Source organism: Gouania willdenowi, chromosome 4 (genome assembly GCF_900634775.1).
Source record: "Gouania willdenowi chromosome 4, fGouWil2.1, whole genome shotgun sequence".
Lineage (NCBI taxonomy): Eukaryota > Metazoa > Chordata > Actinopteri > Blenniiformes > Gobiesocidae > Gouania > Gouania willdenowi.
This window is the reverse complement of record NC_041047.1, coordinates 12638497-12666345: the sequence shown is the minus strand read 5'-3', so window position 1 is coordinate 12666345 and position 27849 is coordinate 12638497. Positions and strand designations below refer to the sequence as shown.

The window sequence follows — 27849 nt, the reverse complement described above, 5'->3', positions numbered from 1 at the left end:
TGGCCATGACCTGCCCCATAGGTCTCACTGCTCCTCTACTCAGTTCACCTTTTACCCAGAAACCCCTGGGAAACCGTATACAAGGATAAACAGATAAATACGCAAGTATTCTTCACTATTATTAGCCACATTATTTGAATATTATACACTGACTTAGAGTGATCATTGAATATAAATGAGAATAAACATTCTGGATTGAAAACTCTGCTCTCGACTTTTGGGCTAATTCTCGTCATATGAATAACTAATTAATGTTTCTGACACTTTTTTAATTTTTGTCCTCTCTGACACTGAAATGGTTAATTTGCTGGCATATTCACATGGAATTATCTTACACAACAGCACCCGTAGAAGGATTTTAGATTCAGTTTCAGATTGTTTTATTTCTTCCAACGAGACATTCATACTGCAGTCATAATGACAGAGGGATCCCTGAAGGTGACATATGTGAAGGTGCAAAAATAAACAGATAAATAAAAGCACCAAATCGGTAAAACACAATAAATACAAGAATAATTACAAAAAAAAATCTACATTACATATAAGAATAAGACAGAATAAAGCCAAGTGTCTTGCACATAACCAAATACATTTCAGCAATGTACATAAATGCAAAAAAGGCACAGATTGACAATAAACAAAATGCAAACATAACACAAATATGACTCATAAAATACACAAAATGACTCCAAAAATAAACAAAAAACAACAAAAAACCCTTTGTTCTTTCCTTAATGCTGTGATAACAGTTGCTCATCCCTGTTCTAGACAAATCTGTTAAAGAAAACTACACTTTCTTCCACTGTAATGTTGTTGAATAAATATGTTTTTATTCTTATGACCAGAAAAGAGTGTGTGCTTTCTTTATTATGTTGGGGTTTTTCTTATTTTGATGAGGGATATTCACTTGTGGTTGGATATGTGGTATTGGAAGAAAATCTTGTTGCTATTTGAGAACAAAAGGAAGACAGAGGAGGATGGTGGATGTGGTAAAGGAGATATGAATCTAAAGACAATAAGTTAAAGCAGACCTCTAAATTTGGCGACCCCTGGAGGGAAAAAGAAGAGGAAGCCAGAGAGGAAGTGAAGTGATTTTTGAATTACCATTATTATCTACGATCTATTTGTACCTTTTAGTGTTTCTTTTTTTTCTGCGTGTATTTCCTTTTTATTTTTAATGTACACATTAGGACGATGTTTAATTTAGTGAACTGAACCCATTCCATTTTAATAGTGACAGCAAAACCCCTAGGAGTACTTGAACACCTCTCAGGAATATTTGTCAGTTTTTACACACACACACACACACACACACACACACACACACACACACACACGCTTTTTTAGTCATCCATCAATAATAATTTGGAGCACAACTCTTTAAAATACACCAAAAGGTGAAGTTTAAATTCTAAAATGAGCAAAACATCAGAAATAAATTAATTAAAAAGCCTGCAGACACAAATAAATAATGTATAACATGAGCTAAGAGGTACATGGGGCAATAAAGTTTGGGAAACACTGCCCTAAATCATTTATTATGTATCAAGTTGTTAACAGATAATATTTGCAGAGGTTATTGTGGAAGGCAATTACGGGTACATAGAATTTCTTGAAATAAAAGTAGATGTTTTTCCTAATTATTGCAGACCAGCTTCTCCTGATTGATGAAAAAAAACCAAATAAAATGTTTTTTAACCTCAAAAATGAAAATATTTTGCATTTTACTCTAATTTTCTCAAACTCATTTTGTCATGAATAATAATTAATACACCTGTTATGAATACTTAAGTGACTAGAATATGTGAGCAGGTCTTCTTCTTTTCCTCCTGTTCAGACACACAAGGACGCTCCTTTTTGGCCTTCGTGAACAAAACATGTTTTCCTGCCAACGTGTTTGGACTTTGATGCTATGCTTCCAGCTGATGGGCAGCCGTCCTCATGTCTCACGTCTGTGTGATTGGCCCCTGAGACAGGAAATGATTTTACAAGTCATTGTTCTTCTGATAAAGAGCTGCTGGTGTTTGTCCTCTTACTTTGTTTTTCTGTCCTCTCCGAAGGCCAGTGTGTACAAAGGTTCCTCACTATAAAATGTTACACCAAGAGAACTTTAAGGATTATTAAAAACAATTACTAGACACACTACAAGCTGCCCGGTATGGCCACATTTTTGAACCTAAAACTCTTATTGGAGCTCAATGAGAAATGAAGCCTCTTTGGTTCATAGTTGATTTTCCCTATATTAATTATTCCAGTGATTTTCCTAATGATCTGCTGGTTTAAGAGCATCAGAGGAAGTCCACATGCTGTGTGAAGTGGAACTATGTTCTGTTTCCTGGCTTTGTCTTTTTGCTGCCAACACAGTTCATACATGGACTAAACTAGGGTACACTTTAGTGCAGAGGGAGGCAACTTTTATCACAGCGGGCCCACAAAGATGTGTTTGTTGGATCAGAGGGCCACATGATCAATATTCATGTCAGCATTTAGAATAATGAGCGATCTGAGCATTAATACAGGAAAAAACAAAGAGTTTTTATAGTAATTTTGTGTTTGTTGTCGTCTTTCTCGTTGTGAAGCATTTAGTGCATTTCTGAAGTTCTTTTGTGACGTTTTTCTGTAAAATACATGTTTTTTGGGGTCATATTGCGTATTTGTGCTGTCATTTTACATTTTTAGAGTAATTTTTATGTATTTCTGTTGTCGTTTTGCTTGTTTGTGAGTACTGTGGGTTTGCAGAGTCATTTTTTTGTGTTTTTCTTTTCTTTTTGTGTACTTTTGTTGTCATTTTCTGTAATTCTATATATTTTTCTTGCAATGTTGTAATTCTTTGTATTTTTTAATGTATTCTTGCTTCTGTTTTGTGTATTTTTCTGTCATTTTATACGTTTACTTTGGGGGCCATATAAAATTAGACCAAGGGCCGCATGTGGTCCCTGGGCCGCCAGTTGCTTATGTCTGCTTTAGTGTTTAGAGGTGACTAACATTGACCACAGATAGATAGATAGATAGATAGATAGATAGATAGATACAGTAAATAGATAGATAGATAGATAGATAGATAGATAGATAGATAGATAGATACAGTAAATAGATAGATAGATAGATACAGTAAATAGATAGATAGATAGATAGATAGATACAGTAAATAGATAGATAGATAAATAGATACAGTAGATAGATAGATAGATACAGTAGATATATAGATAGATACAGTAAATAGATAGATAGATACAGTAAATAGATAGATAGATAGATACAGTAAATAGATAGATAGATACAGTAAATAGATAGATAAATAGATACAGTAGATAGATAAATAGATAGATAGATACAGTAAATAGATAGATAGATAGATAGATAGATACAGTAAATAGATAGATAAATAGATACAGTAGATAGATAGATAGATAGATACAGTAAATAGATAGATAGATAAATAGATACAGTAGATAGATAGATAGATACAGTAGATATATAGATAGATACAGTAAATAGATAGATAGATAGATAGATACAGTAAATAGATAGATAAATAGATACAGTAGATAGATAAATAGATAGATAGATAGATACAGTAAATAGATAGATAGATAGATAGATAGATACAGTAAATAGATAGATAAATAGATACAGTAGATAGATAGATAGATAGATACAGTAGAAAGATAGATAGATAGATACAGTAGATAGATAGATAGATAGATACAGTAGATAGATAGATAGATAGATAGATAGATACAGTAGATATAGATAGATAGATACAGTAGATAGATACAGTAGATAGATAGATAGATACAGTAGATAGATACAGTAGATAGATAGATAGATACAGTAGATATAGATAGATAGATACAGTAGATAAATACAGTAGATAGATAGATAGATACAGTAGATAGATACAGTAGATAGATACAGTAGATAGATAGATAGATACAGTAGATAGATACAGTAGATAGATAGATAGATAGATACAGTAGATATAGATAGATAGATACAGTAGATAAATACAGTAGATAGATAGATAGATAGATAGATACAGTAGATAGATAGAGGGATACAGTAGATAGATAGATAGATAGATAGATAGATAGATAGATAGATAGATAGATAGATAGATAGATAGATACAGTAGATATAGATAGATAGATACAGTAGATAAATACAGTAGATAGATAGATAGATAGATAGATAGATACCGTAGATAGATACAGTAGATAGATAGATGGATACAGTAGATAGATACAGTAGATAGATAGACAGATACATTTTATTTCAGACTCAGGGCTCATTAAAACCATACAAACAAACACAAAAACACATATGATATGAAATACATACAGTATACTGGACACAAACAAACGTTTGCTGGGTTATTCACTCAGAGAACTTCTCATACTTAATATAATTGTTGGTTGTTTTTTTTTTTTAATTATTGTTTGTAAATATTTGTGAGAAACAGCCAATAAATTTAGAAAATTGAAGTTTATCACAGACATGGTGAAAATAATGTCCTATCACAATCATCTTAAAGACAATAAGTGGAGAAAACGGATTCAAACTGGAAACAGTGCTTTGTAGTACAACAAAAATGTTTTTTCAATGTTGGAAAGTAGTGGAAAGAAATACGATGAAGTAACTCAACTGAGTAGTAAAATATTTCAGTAATATTTACTATATCAATTTAATTTCTCTACAGAGCTTGAGTGTTCAGGATGTTTGACCCCACAGAGGTTTCAAAGTGCTGAACACACTATTCTTCCTGTCTGGGCCTGTGCAGGTTTGTGCTGTTTTCTCAGTGTCTTGTTGTTCCTGCTGGGTCATGTCGACCTGCCTGCATTGTTTTCTCTGATCACTGGAGAGTCCTGCCTTCCTGTCCGACACTGAGCGGAACATCTGTGCGTATTTGTCCCACCCACGCACGTCCAACTTGGTCCCAACAAACAGTTGGACTTTTAGAGTTAAAGGAGGATCAGGGACACTAGAACATTCTGACTGCTGGCTCCATGAGAGGGAATATTACCCAGAATCCACTGCTGTGAATACACACTCAGTCTTAAAGTTTGAAGGATTATGTTGGGACACACCTTTAATAAACAAACAATCATAATGTTCATTCACCTTGTTTATAAAGTACATGTAATTAGTTGAATAAGCAGGCAAACGAGTAACATGAGGAAAAACAACCCACACGTTCCAGCTTTCCACGACTCACACTTAACGACTCTTTATAAGTTGAATAAGAGTGACGCAAGCAAGGGACCAACCAACCAACCAACCAACCAACCAACCAACCAACCAACCAATAAACCAACCAACCAACTGATCTACAAACCAACCAATAAACCAACCAACCAACTAATCTACAAACCAACCAACCGATTAATCTACAAACCAACCGACCAACTAATCTACAAACCAACCAACCGATTAATCTACAAACCAACCGACCAACTAATCTACAAACCAACCAATAAACCAACCAACCAATTAATCTACAAACCAACTAATAAACCAACCAACCAACTAATCTACAAACCAACCAATAAACCAACCAACCAATTAATCTACAAACCAACTAATAAACCAACCAACCAACTAATCTACAAACCAACTAATAAACCAACCAACCAACTAATCTACAAACCAACTAATAAACCAACCAACCAACTAATCTACAAACCAACTAATAAACCAACCAACCAACTAATCTACAAACCAACCAACCGATTAATCTACAAACCAACCGACCAACTAATCTACAAACCAACCAATAAACCAACCAACCAATTAATCTACAAACCAACTAATAAACCAACCAACCAACTAATCTACAAACCAACTAATAAACCAACCAACCAACTAATCTACAAACCAACCAATAAACCAACCAACCGATTAATCTACAAACCAACCAACTAACTAATCTACCAAACAAACCAACCAACCGATTAATCTACAAATCAAACAAATCATTTTTATTTTATCCCACAGGCCAGATTTGATGAACTGAGTTTGCTTTTTTTTAAAAAAAATATTATACTTTCTCAAATATAAATCTAGTTCAAATAAAATTCCGTATAATAATATCTAAGGTGGCATACTTGTCACTTCGTGCACTAATCTTGGCTAATCTGTATGTATGTATAATAAACATGATGAAAAACTAGTTCTAGAAAAAAAATGTCTCTGGGGTCGCCGGACGTTTGTGATATCAAACTGGGGTCACGACCCAAAAAAGGTTGGGAACCTCTGAGTTATTGTGGAAAAAAAAAAAAAGCTTATATCATAATACTATAGTTTTGGGGCATTTTTTTTTTTTGCATAACTTACAGTAGGAGCCCAAGAAGATGGTTTGTATCCAGGCCCCAAAATGTGGTGCTACGCCCCTGCATGTTTGTAAGAAAATCACAACCAACCAACAATTCACTATATCAGAAAAACAAGCATGGGTAACGTAAAAACAACCAGTTAAACAATCAGAGGAACATAAAAACTTACCAGCTAAGCTCTTAGACAAAGTCAGCTGATCATAAAAAAAATATTAATATCCTTTTTACAATCTCGTACTTAAAACAGTTTCATCTCACACGAACAAAAGCAAGTCTGATATCAGTTTAGGTATTTTACCAACATTACAAATAGATTTACTCAGTAGTTTCATGTGAAACACTCAGTGTTTTTATCAACTAAGTTTAAAAATAAGCAGATTCCACATGTTCACAGTTGAGCTCCACATCATGTAGAATAACAGCGTCCTCTGCTGCTGAATGATTATCAATACAAGCTGTGATTGCTTTTATTTTTTACATTATTTTATTACCCATAAATCTACTTCTTCTACTACATAATTCTAATGTAGAAGGATTAACAGTGTTGTATAGATATAGATAGATGATGTGCACCAAGGAAAGGTGATTCTCTAATTATTAGTCAATAAATATGTGCGTGCTAATCAATATATAGGCCAGAGCAGAGATTACACACCTGCTGTTTTAAAGCTATACCTATAAAATGCTGCATACAGTAGACTAGACTAGATACATTGGTAGATAAACACCACATGCAACCAAGACTCACACGTGCACTTCCTTGCTTTTCACAATAAGATCCATGGCTATAGGCTTTAACTTTTGTTTACACTCAATCAGTGTTCATTTTGAGTTTTAAATTTTACTCTTTTGACTAAAAATACTAATATTGTCGACTGAAAATCATTAAGATTTTACTCGACTAAATCTGCTACAGATATAGTCGACTAAAATATGTAGGATAAAAGTGTATGCAAAAAAAATTAAATACCATTGATCAACCTGATATGATCAAATGTATTATTATTTGTAAATACACACAGATCAATGTGTAAGACCACATATATATTTTTATTTAAAAAAAAAAAAAAAAGTCATACTTTATTTATTGTCACTTAACAAATTCTAGTCAACAAAAACAATGACAAATGTTGTTGTTTTTAATGGAGGTGATTATTTCAAACACCAAGTAGATAATATACATGCATTTTAAATTCAAGGAGCATTTTAAGATTTAAAGAAAAACATCTGTAATGAAAATAACAACTGTAAGCAAATGTGTATTTCACATGTGTAAGAGGAGTAGCACAATACAGTTTCTCACATAGCTTTCAACTAATAATAATGATATTAAAAATTATTAAAAAAATGATAATAACTATTACTAAGACTAATTATTAACATCAACCCAACATTTCAAAATCAAAGACCAACAACCTAACATGGTTTGGCTATCTTGAAACTTAAAGAAAAAGAAGCATATATAAAAAAAATCCCCTTTTGTTACAGCACCATTCCACTTTAGATCATCCCAGGATATCACCTACAAAGTTTTGGAACAATCTGGATGTTTCTTTTCAAAATAAAAGCCCCCCAAAGTAGTACATCTGGGTTGTAATTCCTATTACTACAAAAAAAAAATGTAAAAAATCATCGATCGAATCATGTAAAAAATCATCGACGATAGTCAATAGTTGCCTGTGCACGGAGTGTAAGAAGTTCCAGTGGATGCTGAACTGAAAATGATCCTTTTTGACAACAGTCATATTCTGTAACTGTTCCATCTGAAATATTTTTATTTATCTATTAATATCTTTAATTGTAATGCCAGATTTTGATTTCACTAAATAAAGATGAAAAAAAAAAAAAAAAAAAAACAGCACTATTGTACTTAAACTGGGTGTTGTGTTACCCACTTCAATTTCTCCACACTTGTCACCAGACTGGCTGAACTGATTACACAACACAATATGCACAACTATGACATCACATTTTACTCTCACCTTAAAACAGTCAACTGTTCCCTACACCTACCATTTCTCACCCTGACTCCCTCTTCCCTGTTCCCACCCCCTCACCTAGATGTAACACTTCCCTCTCTTTTTATACTCGACCTAACTGTCTTTCTTATCCTTTCTTATGGGGGGCTGGTGATGTCACAATTATGCATTAAACTAAATTAAGTTATTTAACTGCAATAACAAATCATGCATTGCTGTCTTAAAAAGATTCTACTCCTTGTAGTGTTGACCAATCAACAGCATGCGCTAAGTAAAAAAAAAAAAAATTAAAAAAACACAACTAATTGCCTCCAGGACTCTCTTGAAAAAGATATTCTTAATCTTAATGAGCCTTTCCTGGTTAAATAAAGATATATAAGAAAGGCGCTGCACATATTTTACTTCTAAAAATAGATAAGGTGTTTTCTTTTGAAAGCCGTGAGAGGAAACGCTTGTAGCTCGTGTTTGGTGTCTTGACGCTCGTGTGAGCTCCGAGGGGCTGGATCATTTCCCTGGTCCTCCCAAACTTTCCTTATCTCCAGTGAAAGTCATGCTCAGCCTCAGTGTGGCCGGACAGGGAGAAGCCTCACGGTAAGAAGCACGTCCACGCTTTGATTAACTGACAACTACCAGCTGATCCGATTATCAGATGATCCGATTATCATCTGATCTGAGCTGACACGCTTTAATGTTCTGCTGCTGCATGTGTTTTATATAGAGTCATCTGATGGTTTCTCTGACAGGGTCATTAGTTTAGAGAGACTTGACTTGTCCTGCTGGAGTTTGTGTGAGACTTTATTTGGTTCCTAATATCACGTCATGGGTGACGTCATTACGTAATTTCCCCCACAGACTCAGTGTAAATATGCTGTCATACAAAGAGTCAGTGTTTGTTTTCTGCATTGCTAGCTTATCTACACTTAGGATACTTATTTAACCTCTAAACTATCCACATAAAGCAGTATATATATATATATATATATATATATATATATACTGGAGGGTTTCACTTTGGGTTTTCAGTTATCAGGTTGATGCAGTTTGCATGTTCTCCCTTTGCATCTTTTTTTTTTTAGGTTGTGAGTTGTTAATAAAGCAAGGGAAATCACTAAGAACTTTACTATGGGTCGCCGAATTTAAAGTTGCACATGCTAAAATAAACAGCAACTTTTCACAACATTTAGCACCAAACCACTCTGCGGTTAGTGGTCAATCACGTCAAATTCAGTGAGCTTTTATTTTGGTATTTTCGGTAAAGTTGCATATTAGCTCAATATTTAGTTTCACCGTGACATGATTTAACATTCAGATTTAATATTTAGCATTTAGATTTAACATTGAGATTTAGATTGAATATTTAGATTTAACATTTAGCATTTAGATTTAACATTTAGCATTTAGATTTTTATCTAACATTTACATTTAAATCTAACATTTAGATTTAGCGTTGGCATATGTTTTACGAGAAAAGTAAATATCACAAATTTCACAAATATTGCTGTAAATCTGGTGAAAACTATGGTTTGTTGCTGAATGTTTATTTTAGCATGCGCAACTTTATAATTGGCGTCCCATACTTAACATTATATGCATTGATTGTTAGTACTCTCCATAAGTTTTGCATTGACTTGGTTTTTATGCTGTTTGAACTTCAAATGCTGGAAATTAGCACAAGGGCTAAATCTCTCATTTATATTTAGTTGCATTCATTAATATCCCAAAATAATAAACAGAATTGAAAATTGTATCATACATTTCATACACAGGGCAACACAATGTGCTTTACTTGATTCATCAGGATAAGCAGGTAGAGAATAAGAGAGCATTTAATTCACACAATAGTAGACATTGATGTAAATCTTTCCTTTACACATTTATTATTATTTATTATTATTTATTATTTCTCATTTACCAAACAATTGAAATGCATTGTAGCAGAGAAACACTGTGATCTCTACATTAAGCATAATTTAAAGGGATGATGACATTTTTTCTCTCTAAAGCTTGTTGGTGTTCACACTCACATGTTTCTGATCTTTTCTATTATGAAATGAGAGAAAAAACTGCATCAGTGTAATGATTGCAAACTGTATTACAGTAGAGGTGAAAAACATGTGCTGCAGATCAGAGAAAAGCTACTTTTATCACAGCTGAGCCACAGATGTGATTTAATCTGATTCAAGGGCCACATTATCAACATTCATGTCAGCATTTAGAATAATAATCAATCTGAGCATTAATACGGGGAAGAACAAAGGATTGTGTGTTTTTAGACATTTTGTATATTTTTTTGTGTTTTTTAATCATATTTTCATGTTTTTTAATCATATTTTTGTGTTTTTGGAGTCATTTTTCTCTGTTTTTTAAATCATTTTTTTTGTGTTTTTGGAGTCATTTTTCTCTGTTTTTTAAATCATATTTTGGTTGTTTTGAGTTTTTTGTTGTGTTTGGAGTAATATTGTGTTTTGTCATTTTGTATATTTTACTCTTTTTGTATGTTTTTGAAGTAATTTTTTTGTTTTTTACATCATATTTTTGTTTTTGGAGTCATTTTTCTTTGTTTTTAATCATATTTTTATTGGAGTAATATTGTGTTTTTTTGTAGTCATGTTGCATATTTTTTGTTGTGTGTTTTTGAAGTAATTTTTATGTGTTTTTCAATCATATTTTTGCTGTTTGGTGTTTTTGGAGAAATATTGTGTTTTTGTTGTCATTTTGTATATTTTTTTTCTCATTTTGTATGTTTTTTTTTGTGCTTTTGAAGTATTTTTTTTGTTTTTTATTCATATTTTTGGAGTAATGTTGTGTTTTTTTGTAGTCATTTTATATATGTTTCTCTCATTTTGTATGTTTTTTTGCAGTCATTTGTTTGTGTTTTTCAATCATATTTTTGTCAGTCATTTTTCTTCGTTTTTATGTTCATATTTTTTTTGTTGTGTTTTGGATTATTATTGTGTGTTTTTGTTTTCATTTAGTATATTTTTATTTTATTTTAGAACTATAATTTTCATTGAGTTTAAATCTGACAAAGACCTGAACAATACAAACAGTGCTTTTGTGTCAATTATTCTGTAATCGTATCTATTCATGTGAATTTGGATAATGTTGACATTAATGTGAGGGATTGTTTTTATAACTTTGCTCTGCTGGTCCAGGCTTAGGTTTAATACATTGTTGTGAGAATGAAATAATGCGGGAACCTGGTTAAATTATTTGGGAATAAATGTGAGAACATTACGGAATAAAAAGTCAGGATGGAAAGCCAAAGGAACACAGAAGATGTTGAGCAATCTCAGGATGTGTTGGTCTTTGTGCTGAACTTCCACTAAAGCTTGATGATTAATAAATACTGAATGTGTTTGGTGTTTAACTTTTGAAGCAGTTTCTATGGGGGCAAAATAAATAGGAAATGACTGGATGAATATTGATGAACGATGATCAGGAACGTTAATCACTCTCAGATTTTGTGTGAAGTTGTAAACTGTGCAGGTCTCTAGGGTGCTGTGACACAGGACCCTGGGGTTCGACTTACTGATGGTTCAAAAATAGCTCCTCTGTAAGTGTAGTTGGTATCAGGACGCCACTGATACTCATTGACTTTTATGTATATGTGTGTTTTTCTTGTTCGTTTTTAGCTGGTACCGTCCTAATTTATTTGTTTCTTTCTCATTTCCATCTCAGAGTGCACGGAGGGCAAACGGCTGATTGATTTCAGAGCTGCGCGAGGGTTGAGTCGCTGTTCCCAATGCTTGATCAGATACACTGTTGTATTTTTGGCTTTTATTTCAAGTGTCTTTAATTTTAGCATGAGTTAGTCTGTGCTGTGAGGTGACGTAATGCAGTCGGGAAAGAAAGAGCAGAGGTGTAAAGAATACTGATATATCCTACTCAAGTAGTACCATTTCTTGATTAAAATTGTACTCAAGGACAGGAAAGTCATACATAAAATAGTCAAAAACGAGTAAGAAGTAGCTCAATTAAATAGTACTCAAAGTTAAAGTTACTAGTTACTTTCACCCCCCACATTTATTGTTGGTAATACATCTTGCCACGGTTCCTTTCCATACAGTAAACATCTCATGTATAAACTTAAAAAGGAAGAGATTACATCTTGCACAATTGGAAATTATATTATTTTCCACAAAGGCATCTGTATAAAATAAAAGGTTATTTTTAAATAAAACACCAATGACTTAAATTCAAAATAAAATAATTATCAGGCTCTAAGTATAGCTACATTTATGAACTCTAAAACTGTGCCATGTGGGTTACACAACTAAAAACAGTTGGATTATGTTCTTCATAACTGATATGTGATTACAGAATCTCTCCTGGTCCTGGTAACACTGCCCTAAGCAGGCCAGATACCGTCATACACTGATAACATTTGCCAAGGTCTCTTCTCAGAGACTCTGTCATTGTTATGCTTAGCACTATCAGCAGCATGCAAAACCCTGAGAGCACAGAACATCTACAGAATCATTGGACACACACATGGAAACTTCTGAATCTCAGACCGGTCTGCCTCTAAAACCCTTTGACCAAATAAACCCTGTGCCCTCATCTGACCAGTAAACCCTACAACTTGACTCCGTCTCATTCCATTCAAAACCACCACAACAATAACCAAATCTGGTTGGTCGGCTACGATGTGATGCATTTGATTGTCTGATCATTTCATTTTTTTGTAGTTTCAAAATGTCTGTTTATCATTTTAAAACAAAAAATAATGATTTACTCAGTAACAGATGGATGTAGAAGTGTAACAAATTACTTTGCTTCTTTTTAGGGATGCACCGAATTTAAAATTCAGGCCGAAGCCGAACAAAATATAAACGCTTGGCCGAATACCGAATGCGATTGTTAAGTGTTTCACTATTTTTTTAAGTAGTGCATAAATAACCTAGAATACATTTTAGACATGTTTTTTAAAGAAAGTAAATGTTTATTTTTAAATATTCCAGGAGCCTTTGCTTTTCATACTAAGCACAACAAAGTTTTTCATTTATATTAGCCCTTCAAATAAAACAAAACATGCATCCAAAAAAAAGTGCATTAAAAGGGACGTATGATGAAAACATCACTTTATAATGGTTTTGCTCCAGTGATATACATCCCTTTAGCCTCATTCAGAGGGACAGAGTTTAAAAAGTTCTGTTTCCTCCCTTGTTATTCCACACTTTGTAAAAACAAAGCTCCAAACGGGCGAGTTGGATTTTGCCCACGTTGGTAGGTGACGTCACCTAACACGCCTCCTAGAATGTGAGCTCCTCCCTCTCCAACTATCTAACAGCTAAACTGTGTTTTATTATAGAATATATATTATACTTTATTGCCATAAATTTAAATGCAAACTGCACTACTGGATGCCCAAACTGCACTACTTTTTCTGCTGCCGATCGTGTTGGGAGTCACTGCTTGGAGCTACGGACCCATTGTTTACACACATCAGCTGTTAGCACGGAGTGCTAATGCTACACCAGCCTATGCAGCGAGACCCGGTGTAGTGTAAGGAGGAAACGATGGGGATGTTTACGGATTCGTGGATCACAGCACTAACAACGGACTCCAACTTTTACGCTGCGATGAACGACGGAGAGCGCTAAGGAGAGAGTCTGGCTGTGTTTGTGTACAATGCGCACACACTTTTCCGACTCAAAATCACTGCACGTTGTTTGATTGCGTCATACGCTACTATTTGGCCTTGCTTTTAACTCACAAAACCGAACGCCTAATCTGGTTTTTTTTTTGCAATATTCTGCTGAATATATTCGGTGGCCGAATATTCGGTGCATCCCTACTACTTTTAAAATTGACTTAAATAGTAACTATACTACAAACCCTTTTTTCTGCTGTATACATATGTATTTGGGTATTAGGAAGTGCTGTTTATTAACCCTAGTCCCAATCTTCACTTTTTAGTAAAATTATTTAAATTTTTCATATTTAGTAGTAAAATGTCAGAGTTACTGGCTTCTAAGGGTTCAACACCGGGTGATGTTTTTGACTTCTTGCTTCTATAAAGAGCAGATTCTGTGCTAATCAAAGAGTTTGTCAAGCTATGTGTGTATTTACAGACACATCGTGTGTGTATTCCCGTCTGTCTCTGTGTGTGCGGACGTGTGTGTTCGTCTTATCGCTATGTGCGTGAGGTGGTGGGAGAGCAGGTCTGTAAGGCTGTTATTGTGTGTGTCTGTGGTTGTAGTGACACATCTCTACTGTGAACTCGCTATGTGTGTGTGTAGACACATCATTGTGTTCATTACCGTCTGTCTCTGTGCACAGCACTGACCGGCTGCCTGATTGGGCGTGTCTTACTGCTACAGCAGTAATGCCCATAATCAAGGCATTTTTTGAATTTCCCTCCTAGTGGCAGGTCAGCAGAAAGCAGGGGTTCAGTTACTCTTTAAGGACAAGTAAATGTAATGATTTAGAAGAGGAAGTACCCATAGAGGCAACTCAATTCCAGTAACATGACTACTTGTAATCCATTACTTTCACCTCTGAGAAGAGCAAATCAAAGTGACAGCACAGAGTTGGAGTGAAAGCTTTTGGATTGACGTACTGCAGATCTACAAACATTATTATGACCACTGTGATTTTGTCGAGGCCTGTTTCTTTTCGCAGAGCAAACTTTACCCATAAAGGCAGAGACTCCATTGAGGTGAGCTAATGGAGGTTGAAAGTTGCTTAAATCCTTCAGCTTAACCATTGATTCTACATCTAATGCATCAACTTTGACATCACATTGTTCACTTGCTGCTTGATCTATCCCACCCACCACCAGCTGAAATAATCAAACAAATCAGATCATAGGTGTTTCTATCATCCCAACTCCAAAGGAGGAAATAAAACTCTCTCTTTTTTTTGATAGTCTCTAGTTTAAAACACCTTAATTTCCTTTGAAGCTACAATTACTGTGGAGCCTGTGTGTAAAAAACAGCTTTCATCACAATAAGCAGGTATCAGGATTTTAAGAAGGATAATTGCTGCTTTGAGTTTCAGCTGAGTTCAACAGTCTTTTTTTTTTTTTTTTCTCATAACATTCCCTAAAAACTTATGTCCTTATTTTAATTTACTTTTTTGTTTCCTGATCTTTATTTACATACATAATTATTATTTCCATTTATTTGTATATACTGTACATCCATTTTATACACAAATATATTGGCAATATATAAGAGGATAAATAAGAGATGAGTTATGTAATGTAAAACAATTTACACACACATTTACAGATACATGTGTGTCACAGGAAAATGACAGTTGATATAATATTTTTTTACATTGAAGGATTGGAACTAACTTTTTTCTCTTTTTTTTCAAAACAATTTTTATGAAACATTTTTGGCACTCAATTAACCAAGATTTGCACATTTGTTACAGTAGCTATGTTCATTAAAAAACTAAACAAAAAACAGCAGGATCAAGGATAAACAACAAAAAAAAAACAATAACAGTAACAATTATAGTAATAGTGGGATTAATAGCAACAATATGCTAAACAAATAGTCAAACAGAGCAATAGAAGAAAGGAAAAAAAGGGTTACGCAAAATTAGAATGTACGCATATTTATGTCTATAGACACACAAATACCCATAGATATGTGTAGGTGTACGCGTATAAATAAAGGGAACAAAATTTGCTAAATAAATTAAAGTAAATAAATTAAACAGAATAAAAAAATTTACACGCAGCCTATCGATATTTAAAATAAGTAGACAAAATTATATAATAAAAATAAATAATAATTAATTAAATATAATTATAAATACAATTTGGGATAGGTCAGATAGTAAACAACCATACCAGTCATAACGTACAAATGTGTGCAAAGTTACAAAAGAGTACGTACGATACACATCAATCGAAACATAACAAGAACAACCAAAACATGTCAGATTGTCTCCTGGGTTTATCTCCACCTTTTTTCTTTGCCAATAAAATAAGATGTTACAGAATCTTGAAGTGTCGAGACCAAAACGTTTTTTTCTTTGGTAAAAATCAAAATCCATTCCTGCTTTTAATGACACTAAATAATATCACTTACAGACCAATTAACTCTTAGTCTCGTAAACAAAGTTGTTAATCCATATACAGATTGCTTTCACCTTCTACTATTTTTACCGCTGATGGATGTATGAATTTGGAGCATTGACTGCAGTTTCAGGCTCTGAACAGGAAGCATGTTTCCTCCAACTTCTGACAGAACACAGGTCACTTCTGTTCAACTGGCTCATGATGGAACAAATGTTATGTTTAACAGTGAAATGCCTGTGAAAATGAAGCCCTGCCCTGGAGTCCTATTAAAACAGGATCTGACAGTGCAGCTTCAGTTTCCTCTTTAACTACAATGTTGAGGTGTGCTCTACACAGGACTCTAAGGAAGTTTATATTTTATATACTGTATGTTTTCCTTTAGAGTGGAGATGGACAATTTATTCACTTCACTACCCCTGTGCCAGTGTATATGTATATGTGTGTGTGTGTATATATATGTGTATATATATATATATATATATATATATATACAGTGTGTGTGTGTGCATGCAACCCTAACCTACTCCAATAAACTAATAAAACACGTGTCAGTTCACTTTGAAAACAAAAATAAACATAATAGATTTTTTGATTTTTTTTAGCAAAAAATAATTTTCCGATGCGCGTATATGCTCATAATCGATCTCAGTACAAGGTAAACTCAGTCCGTGACACTGGGCCACATTATTAAAATTCATGCATGATAACAAATCTGACCAATATTACAAGAAAGAACAATAGATTTTGTCTCCTTGTTGTCAATTTTTGTATTTTTGTTGTATATTTAATGCGTTTTTCAGTCATTTTTGTGTGTTTTTTTTTTTCTGGTAATTTTTTTCGTGTTTTCGCTCTTTGTTTGGTTTTTCTTGGGTTGTTTCATTTGTTTTTTGTAGTAATATTGCATATTTTTATGTTGTGCATTTTTGTTGTCATCATGTGTGTTTTTGGAGCTATTTAGCATCTAAGTTTAGAGACATATCTTCGTAAGGCTTTGGAGATACTGTAACTTCAAATCATGTGTTGCCGTTTTTATTTTTAAGGTGTTTGCTGTTTTTGTTATTGAACTCTAGACACTGCTTCAAACTCTAGTGTAAGACACAATGTCTCCCCTTATCTCAAAGCTGGAAGTCTATGCCAAATGGACCCAGGCTCTGAAGTGTGTGTGTGTGTGTGTGTGTGTAGTCTTTAGGGGCTTCTTCCAACACTCTGAAAACTCTGGGGTCTGTAAAAGGTTTGGGTGATGCTGACCATAAGAAGTTATAGTTTTAGTACCTTTGTGTAAAGTTAAGTGTGGTCTAAATCAGGGTTTCCCAAGGTCGCAAAACACTGGGAGAGGGTCGCTAGATGCCTTCAAGAAAATGAGATTTTTTTTTTTTTTCACCAATTTTTGCTTATTTTTCCCCTTTTTCTGCAACACCAAATTTGCCATATTTTGCCTATTTTCATCACTTTTCTTGCTATGTTTCTGCTCCTTTTATTACATTTCTGCCATTTTTACACCAAATTTCAATGACTTTTCTGCACATTCTTTCCATTTTTGAGACATTTTTGGCACTTATATACCCTTTCCACCACTTTTCCCACCTAATGTCACACAATACCTTCAGATACAATGGGGATCCCCAGTCTCTGGTACCTTTATTTTGGAGGTAATGGGCTAAAAAGTTTGAGAACCACTGTTCTAAACAACCTGGTTTGTGTGTTTTTGGTATTTCAGAAATGTGATGGTGTTGGAGGCCAGATGACAGTGTTGCATGTCTTATTGGCCATTATTATACATCAAAAGGTTTGGCTCACAGCATTACAGAAAAACTGAATTGGAGTCCACAACAAGCGTGTCTTTTTCCTGAGGAGCATCTTCTCAGAGGTGGAGGTGTGCGCTCAGCGTCTCCAGAAGGGATTTCAAAGGCTACATGCATTCTTTGCCTTGTCATTACTTCAACCTTTACCATCAAAGAGGTGCAGACTAGTATAATTTCTAGCAGTGAAGGAAATAACGTGATAATGGATACACATTTCAGTGGTTTTCGAAGCATGAAGCAGCAGAGAGTGACATCTGGTCTGGTTCTTTAGTTACGAGAATCAAACATCTGGAGGCAGTAGCTACTGTTGTTGAGAGACAAATGGGTCACAGTCTCCTCTTAAATACAAATGTGTAGAGCAGATATCTGGGTCAGCTTTGAAGGACCTGAAAAAAAAAACTGTGAGCTGGTTTGTTTCTGTTTTTTGCTCAGCTGTAAAAACCCTAAGTGCCTGGAAACAAAACAAAAAACAGTGAGACGAACCTGTTTTTTTCCTCTCTGTGCTGATAATACATTCTCTAAGTTTTAGCTTGTCGTGTTTTGAGCTATAGTGTGCGTCTCAATTTAACAAAGAGTGTGTGGTTAAAAATGTGTGATGTCGGAGCTGGAAACTGAATTTGTGAAGACAGTTTTGTTAAAAGAAAGGCTTCATGAATGCATCTGAATGCTGCTGCTTAACTTCCAACTTTTTGCTCTAAACACAGTTAAGTGTGCCCAAAAACTGCCTTTGTTTATTGATAGAAACATTAGCCATATCTAGTCACAAATAGATATATTGTTGATTCATTGGTAATAAACCATTAATGATTTTTATTTATTTTTTGTGGTAATTGGAGCAATGCAAGCATTTTCAAAGTCCCACATTTTAGCCTGGGATCCGCCGTTCTGTCTGTGACGTCATCACCAGCCGACAGACATGGTTCTGTGTCTGTAAACAATCAACATTACCAACAAGGCCAGCAACATGCACACTTCAGCAAGTGCAAGGAGAAACTGGTATTTTGATATTTATTGAGCTATCGGCATTTTCGCTTTAATAACCAGATATCAGCTTTAAATCAGCTTTATATCAGCTTTAAAAAAGCTTTTTAAAGCTTTTTAAAGCTTTTTTAAAGCTGATACATCAGATATCATCTTTAAAAAAGCTGATATCTGATGTATCTGTTGATAACCAATATATAGGCCAATATATGAAGACCAAATGCACATGATATATACTAACATGAACACAAATAGTTATAATACCCAAAATATCATTCAAAACGAAGAAGCAAAACACTCTTAAATTAAAATAAGGAACTTTAATTAGTGACATTGTCAACATAAGGACTGTAAATGTATTGATAAAAAAGAAAAGGCAGTATGTGTGCAAACTGTATTTCCAGAATACAATGTAAAAAAAAAATAAAAAAATGTAAAAATGATACTTGGCAAATTGCAAAAAGTCAACACGGATAAATCAAAAAAGGCAAAATGTAATGATTGAGTATAGACACAGCTGGAATAAACTAATGTCCTATATAAAGTACAGTAATAGATGTGCTCCTGGCCTGATCTTGCTTAATGTATATGTAAATGCACTACTGGACGCCCAAACTGCACTACTTTTTCTGCCGACCGTGTGGGGAGTCACTGCTTGGAGCCACGGACCCATTGTTTACACACATCAGCTGTGAGCACTCCGTGCTAATGCTACACCAGCCTATGCAGCGACACCCGGTGTAGTGTAAGGAGGAAACGTTGGGGATGTTTACGGATTCGTGGCTCACAGTGCCGGCTTCTAACTTTAACGCGGTGAGAACGATGGAGAGCGGTAAGCGGAAAGGAGAGAAGTCTGGCTGTTTGTATGCGGAACTTAGGCTCTGCTGCTGCTGGTTCTGTAGCAACACGCGCACACTTTTCTGACTCAAAATCACTGTACGTTGTTTGATTGCATCATTGCGTCACACGCTACTATTTGGCCTTGCTTTTAACTCACTAAACCAAAGGCCGAATGTGGCTTTTTTTGTAATATTCGGCCGAATATATTCGGTGGCCGAATAATCAGTGCATCCCTACCTTCAACATTGTGACAAAGTGTGCCACCCCTAATTGTGCAGCAATTGACTCCATTTTTAGGCCAGGCTACCGGACTCAACCCCCTTTTCCGGTAATCTCTAAATTTATGGGAACATAGTCATGTGATATATCGTTTCAAAGGCAATTCAACGTAGATTACCATTTTATGCCGCACAATTTCATTTGTTTTACTGCCGAGTCATTTCAATGAATTCTTGGCAACGTGGTACATGCTAGTCGGCGCGGAGACGTTCAGAACTTGTTGGTGCAGATGCTATCAATGTCAATTGAAACAAGGCAAAAATTGTTCTGGTAAAATTGGGTGGAAATTAATTTTGTGATCCACCCTAATGCACACGTGTTTCTGAGTTCATTAAGTTTCTGCATTAAGTGACTAAAGGAATGCACTTATTTTTGCCCACGAGTGCATTTACCAGAGGCTCCCACTGTGGATCTATAACTAATGTCCTGCACTGCCTCCTCATCTTTAATCTCTCTCTGTGTCCGACCTCCCTCGATATTTTGTCAAATTCTCGTTGTGACATTTGGAACCTTTACATTGTTGGAGTGGCAGAGAAGCACGAGGAGGGACCAGTTCTACGCTGAAGAAAACAAGAAGGCCTCACAAAACTTTCCAAAAACAGCGACGCCACAAAACGGGCATAAAGCCTCATTGTGGTGACTGAATGTGACTGATTGTGTGAGGATGTGGAAGGAGGGAGGAGGGTGGGGGGGCGGGGGGGGGGCAGGATGCATGTCATTTATGAAGTTAAGCTAAACATAATGGAATAGAAACATTTTGTCAGTGTACAGTGAGATCCAAGCACTGTAAGATTAGTGTGTGGATGAGGGCGACTCTTACATAAGGAAGTGACAGTGCGTCACGAAACACTTAAACACTTGAATGCACTGCAAGTGTGATACCATACTATCTACTATCTAGAATCAGTTTGTGTGTGAGTGTGTGTGTGTGTGTGTTCCTGCTGCTTTCAGGAAGCAGCTTTTAGGACAGCTCAATGGGTTTCCTGGCAGAACCCTCCTCTCCTCCCATTTCCTACTGGGAGACAATGGAAGGTCTTCCGTATAGGGCATAAGGGTGTGTGCATGTGTGTGTTTTAAGTCGGGGGGATTCATGAGGGGAGCTGTGGGTTTTCCTTCAGGAAACTACAGATCTATCCCAGTGGCAGTGGGCCTCGTGAGACTGAGTGTGTCTGTGTTTCTATTCAGCGTGGATGTCTTCACTAGTCACAGACGTCAATGTTTCTCACTTTTGGTACCTGCTTATCCTTTCTAGGGGTTAGAAGTGAGCGTGAATCCTTGCAAGGGATTATGGAGAGAAATTTGTGTCTTTTTGTATCCAATCAAACAAAAAATGGATTTGATACATTTTGTTTGCGTATCCTGAAGTTTTGATTGCATTTCAGCTTCAAGCTTTCAAACTTGAAGTTGAAATGTAGTCAAAACTTCATGACACGCATACAGTTTATAGCTTCACGTAGGGCTGCTCGATTATAGAAAAAAAAATAATAATCACAATTATTTTAATCATAATTGAAGTCACGATTATGCAAACGATTATTTGTCAACCAAAAAAATTTTTTTTTTTGTACGAAAAACATAAAATATATTTTTTAATCTTAAATACAATCATTCAAACACTAAAATCAAGTATGTTCACTTCTTGCACGTGATGTGTCTTCATCATCAAACCCAAAGTGTTCCCATATCAGAGAATTTGACTTGCTACTTGTTTACCAAGCATTTTTGTTGCATTTTTCCTGCCATGTTTCAAGACCACTAGCAACAACTTTCCTCATGTTGGCCTGCAGGCTAGCTTTGGCTTTGAGAGGGGCGGGGCGGGGTGGGGGGAGGAGCCTGCATGTGCGTGGATTAAACAACTCCAAATTAGTATTAATAACATGTGTGTGCCAAGCTTTATTATTTATAGATGTCCGAAATAGTGGGTTTGTTTTATTTAGCAAATAAAACATATGTAAAAAATTGATTTTTAAACAAAACAGCATTAAAAAAAAAAAAAAAAAAAACCCAATAATGATAGTTTTGTTTGCAAATCTTTTTTTTTTTTTTTAAATGTCAAATCTTTTTTTTGCTTGACAGCATAAAAAAAAGACTAAAATTTCTCTCCATAAGGGATAGGCTTATCAATCCCAAAGTTGACAAATAAACAATTTACGGTGCATTGGATCTTCCACTGATGGGGAACTTAAGTTACAAATGATCATTTGATTCACTTCATGTTCAAATGATTAACTTTATTTGAGGGATCCTTTTAACAAGAACCATTTTTTTAATACCAGGATTTCAGATTTATTGAATCTGAAACATGCATTGATTGATGAACAGGACACAGTTCAACACTAAACCTAAACTGATGGATGATAATCCAAGCATACGTGTGCATTGACTGCATTTAGGATTAGGGCTGGGCAATAGTTGTTTATCTCTCTCTTAGTGTGATTGTGCAAGTGCCAAATCTGTGAATGGGCTTTTCTCATGTAAAGCAGTGGGAATGTAAAAGTTGCTGTGAGAGCGAGGATGTTGCATTACAGCTCCTTGTCAGTCCAGTCGACTTTCTCTCACTCTTTTTTTTTTTTTTTTTTTTTCTGGCCTAGTCCCTGTTTGGGAAAAGTAAGGGTAGCATTAGGAATGAGGTAACTGTTCCATAACATGACCCTCCTTCATGAATCAATGTGAACACAACAGAACAGGCTTTTAGTTTCTCCTACGACAGGGTAGTTATCCACTTGATGTCACAAATTCCTTCTCAGTTTTTTTTTTTTTTTTTTTTTTTTTTTTTTTTTTTAAAGCAAGGCCTTGGTATTTCTCTGGGAACTCCTTTTCTCTCTCTGTAGGACAGGGAATAAGATAATTCATTTTAATCTGTTTAGTTTTTATGAGGGACACAGCAGTTAATTTTGTACCTTGTTTGGTGGTTAATGAGTTGTTTTTGGTTGGTCCACATTGATCAGTTCTTACTCAGCACTGTCCTCATGTTGTCAGAAGGAGTTGAAAGGCAGATTGCTGTAAAAACATATTAACTTACTTTGTTTGGTCCGTAGTACGCTCCTATTTCAGTGAAACAAGTAATGGTTGGACTTTTGGTGTTTTGTTTTCAATATGACACATCTCAAAATAATTTGCATTAAAGGCAGTAAAATGACTTGGTTTGATAGAAGAATAGTGAATTTACATCTAATACAATAGTGCAACACTAACAGTTTTCACTGTCATATGTGATGCAAAAGAAATTTGCACCAATCTATCAAATGACTTCCTGGGAATGTATTTTTCTTAGCTTTTTAAGGCCAAACTGGGGGGGGGTGTGTGTGTGTGTGTGTGTGTGTGTGTTGCCACTAATAAATTGGTGAAAGGAGAAGTGAGTCATGTGAGGAGAGTTAAAGCTAAAGAGGGAAAAGGAGGCAGATAAATAAAGATGGCCAAAAATTGCAATAAAAACAGAAAACAAACTATTTGTCGACAAATAATAAACTTTTTAAAATGGGAATTACCATTAATGGAGAAATCCGTTTTATAGAACTATACTCTGCCAAAACTGAACAGTAAAAACAGAAGTGCTAAAGTTTCATAGGATTTTGTGTTTTGCACAGAAATCATTTTAATACATCAACTTGATATGTATGCTGATTCAGCAACAAAATGTCTCCTCACCCTATCTATCTCTTTCTATACTGGTTTATCCTTGTCGTGGTGCTGGAACCATCGTTCATTAACCCTGATGACAATCTTTACAGCTAGCTACTCAACTTTGGTCCTTGAGAGCCACAGTCTTGCAAAGTTCGGATGATCTATTCTATTCTATCTCTCCCTTCCCTGGTACACCTGATTGTGACGGATGCTCATGAGAAGTCGGAGCTAGTTATTGACTGATCCAGGTGGGAGACACGTTACACACTCTGCATTTCACACATTTATGAACAAACCAATGTATCTCTGAACTTGTATAGTCTCACTGAGCACTGCTGACTCACTAAAACGCTGTCAGGCTTGCATGTTGCTTAAACCGTCAACAAAAAACCCCAAAATCACTGGGAGAACCAAAAGGCTTTCAGCTGTGGTAAACTTGTGTACCGATTTGGTTAAAGCACATCTTTAAAAAGCTTTGGCGTGTGGCTGCAGCAGCACGACAAACGTGGCCTGACCCGAGAATAAAAGCCGACTGAAAACTGACGAGAAACAGAGCCGTGGCTGATAAGATTACACTGAGCAGACGCCACACGGGTACACGTCAGAGGATATAACGCTTGAGGTTATCACAAAGTCTAATAAATGGTACAAATTGTACAAGTCTCTTTTATTGTTTTTTGGGGCTCTGTGAGTATGTGTGTACGTTTTGTATCATTTATCTGAATGTAGCCATGCAGCCAGCAGGAAGACTGGCATGTTTCAACAGCGCATGTGAGGAATGTGCTTTAGGCTGCAAAATGCATATGTGCTGCTGTGAGACGATGTGTATGTTTATAACTAAATTAATAGCCACATGGAAATGTTACTCTGTCGGGGATATGTGTTTGTTATTCACAGAGGGAGCCGAGAAGTGATGTTGTTTCACAAACCTTTAATTTTGTCATTTCATAACTCACATTTGCTATAAAATTGGGCTTTACACATGACTGAGTGAACTCTAAAGTATAGAGTTTATACTTGCGTCTGTTGTTCATCACAAAGTGTTAGTGTCTGAACCCACTTGGCGCCACTTCAACAACCTGACTGACTTTCTATCAGGTGATCTCATTCTGTATACTTTTTGGTCTGGAAAAGGTGAAAGAGGCAGTTTCGGGCCACAGACTGAGAGACAGTACATTAAACCGCTAACATTTCACCTTTGTGTAAACAGTAAGACATTTACCTGTGAAGAGCTTGTGCTTGCTGCTTTTATGTGTATGAATGTGTAGATGTTAATAACAAACCATATATTCTGTACATAAGTGGTTCCCAAACTTTTCCCACTTCAGACATTTAACCTGAAGCCTTGTACCCTTTACTCCTGCACACTTAAAAAACACAATAATGTAATGTCGGATACATTCGTGCCCTACAGTAACATTTTTCTTTGAATTTTAACTATCCTTATTCAGAATCATCACTTGTTTGCTTTATTTAATTAACGTACTGGCATTTTTAATGATGAATCAATCTTTTTTTAGGAGTTTTTTACGACAGTGACATAACCAAAAGGGGCCTTTAGGGGGAGCGCTAAGCGCAAGTTACTTAGTTCTGCTTTGATAATAATAATGGCTTGGATTTATATAGCGCTTTTTTTCGAGGAGACTCAAAGCGTGTTTCAGAAACCATTATTCATTCACATTTGTCATACCAGTGGTGGTAAGCTACAATGTAGCCACAGCTGCACTGGGGCGTACTGACAGAAGTGTGGCTGCCATTTCGCGCCTACGGCCCCACCAACATTAATGCACAATTCATACCCATTCATACAAGGCAATGTGGGTAATGTGCCTTGCTCAAGGACAGAACAACGACTTGGATAGAGCAGGAGTCAAACCCCCAACCCTTTGGTTTCTGGACAACCCACTCTGCCACTGAGCCACGGTCGCCCAAGCGCATTGAGGTGACTTTGTTGTAATTGGCACTATATGCGTAAATAAGTTGAATTGAATTGCATGAGGGGGCTCTGCATATATAATTTGTGGCAATGCATGGAGGCTCCTGACTGCTGGTTAATTTATATTGTAGTTTCCAATGTTGTCATGCTGTTTTTAAATTTCCATTCACATACCCCCTATGACAAGTTGCATACCCCTGGGGGTACCCGTACCCCACTTTGGGAACCTAGGCCTTACAGTATTTTCTTTATGAGCTGCAGTTTTCTAAACACAGGGTTTCCTGTTGAACTGCTTTAGTGAAACGTTCTTTGTGCAAATGATCTGTAAAGTTGATCATTTAGTTTGCCAATGCAAAGCAGCTAATTTCTTCAGTCTCTTTATAAAATAGAACTATTCAACGAGCCAACATAACAAGCACTGTTTGTTAAAGTTCTACGACTGTAAATGTTGAAGCATGAAAAAAAACAAAGAAAGGTTTGGTGCTTGGAAAGAAAAGAAGAAAAACTGTATGAAGGTGGTTGGCAAGGGTTAACAGATTGACGAGATACCAGATACTGTCATCCCTGAGTTATTCCGTGGGTTACCGTTAAGTGACATCTGGTAACGACTAAGGCGGTCCTCCATGACTCACGGATTCATCATTATCTTTCATGCATTCAATACCTGGAGCAGAGCGTCTGCATTTGTCAGTTTTCTGAGTTTCTCCAGGTGCTGCTTCATGACAATGCTCCTCAGTGCTGTGAGCGTGGAGTGTTGTTTTACGCGTGTCTTCCTGTCTGTCACTTTTTAACAGGGCTTTGTGCAGCAGGAAGGAGGGAGCCAGCCTGACCTTCTGCTGCAGGATCCACTCACCGAGTGGCTGAGAGAGGTAAGCATCTCTTTATCACTGTCAACATTAAACTCAGAGATCCCTACTTCCAAAACAGCATTTTCTTCCCTTGTTGCCTGTGTGAAACTGTTGTGTAGTTTTGTTTATTGTACTGGACTGTGATTTTTAGGGTTGGCAGCTAGTTGTGGACAGAAACTCAGGGGAAAAAAAAAATATAACTGTCTTGGACTTTATTCTGGTAGTTGTTGGTTTCTGAATAACGTCATCTATTCTGTGCAGTACTGGTATTTTGAATATTTTTGCACTAAAAAGGTATTTTATGTCCAAAGGGAGATAGAGCCTGAGTACCAATACTTGCAGCCATATTCCCTTAAATTTTTTTTATATTTTCGGCTATGTTTTTGTCAAGAGAGAAAAAAGAAACAAGATAAATCAACTACAGATTAATCTAACGTACTTAACTTCCAAATCTGCTTTTACCCACGTGTGCTGAATGATATATCCCACTAGATCATAAATTAGACATACACACCTGATTAGCATTATGTAACACCCACTAAACCAAATCAAACAGAAAAATGTGATATTATTTCTAAGCATCAGTACTGGTGTTGCAGCAAAAAATGATCACTAGCAAAACAAAAAGGGATGCTGTTAACGCCATATTGGCGCAAGGATTAAAAAAGAAAAAAAATCACAAAGGTAAAAAAAGATTAATTGTTAAAATTCCTTTGAAAAAAAACATAATGTAGGTCAGATTGTGTTTTTTTTAATGTTTTTTACGTGTTATTGCACATTGGACAAACATTTAATAGGCTGTGATGTTTTCTCTTATCATAGTACAATTTTGTCTTACTTTAGAGAATTGATAAGATAAGAAAACATTGGTGAATCACTGGTTGTAAATTTCAGCTGCACACATATTTAGAATTGAATGTGTTCACCACCAACAAAGCAATCCTTCCTGTCAAAGTAAAGCGTTTCCTCCAACTTTACACTGTTGAATAGAATGTAAATGATGTCAGGCCAAATGTCCTTCCACACCTCGCAGGGTAAAAAACAACATGAATGTAACAACACGTCTTTATCCCTGCAAGAGGGATTCATCCCCAGGCTGTCACATGATGCATTTCTTCAGGCCTTCCGGCTCGTATTGTACAGCTTCCATAAGAGCACATCTGGCTGCCTCTAATGTTGCTGCTTGG

The 27849-nt window shown here is 35.6% G+C and overlaps 1 protein-coding gene across 2 annotated transcripts in view; it reads left to right on the top strand.

Moving 5' to 3' along the window:
- The first annotated feature begins 8790 nt into the window (after window positions 1-8790).
- The window catches only part of kank3 (KN motif and ankyrin repeat domains 3), a 33740-nt gene continuing 14681 nt past the window's right edge, over window positions 8791-27849 (top strand). For both annotated transcript variants that reach the window (XM_028445242.1, XM_028445241.1), the window contains exons 1-2: window positions 8791-8902; window positions 26609-26683. The gene's annotated coding sequence lies outside the window, so the exon portion shown is untranslated. The remainder of the gene's footprint in view (window positions 8903-26608; window positions 26684-27849) is intronic.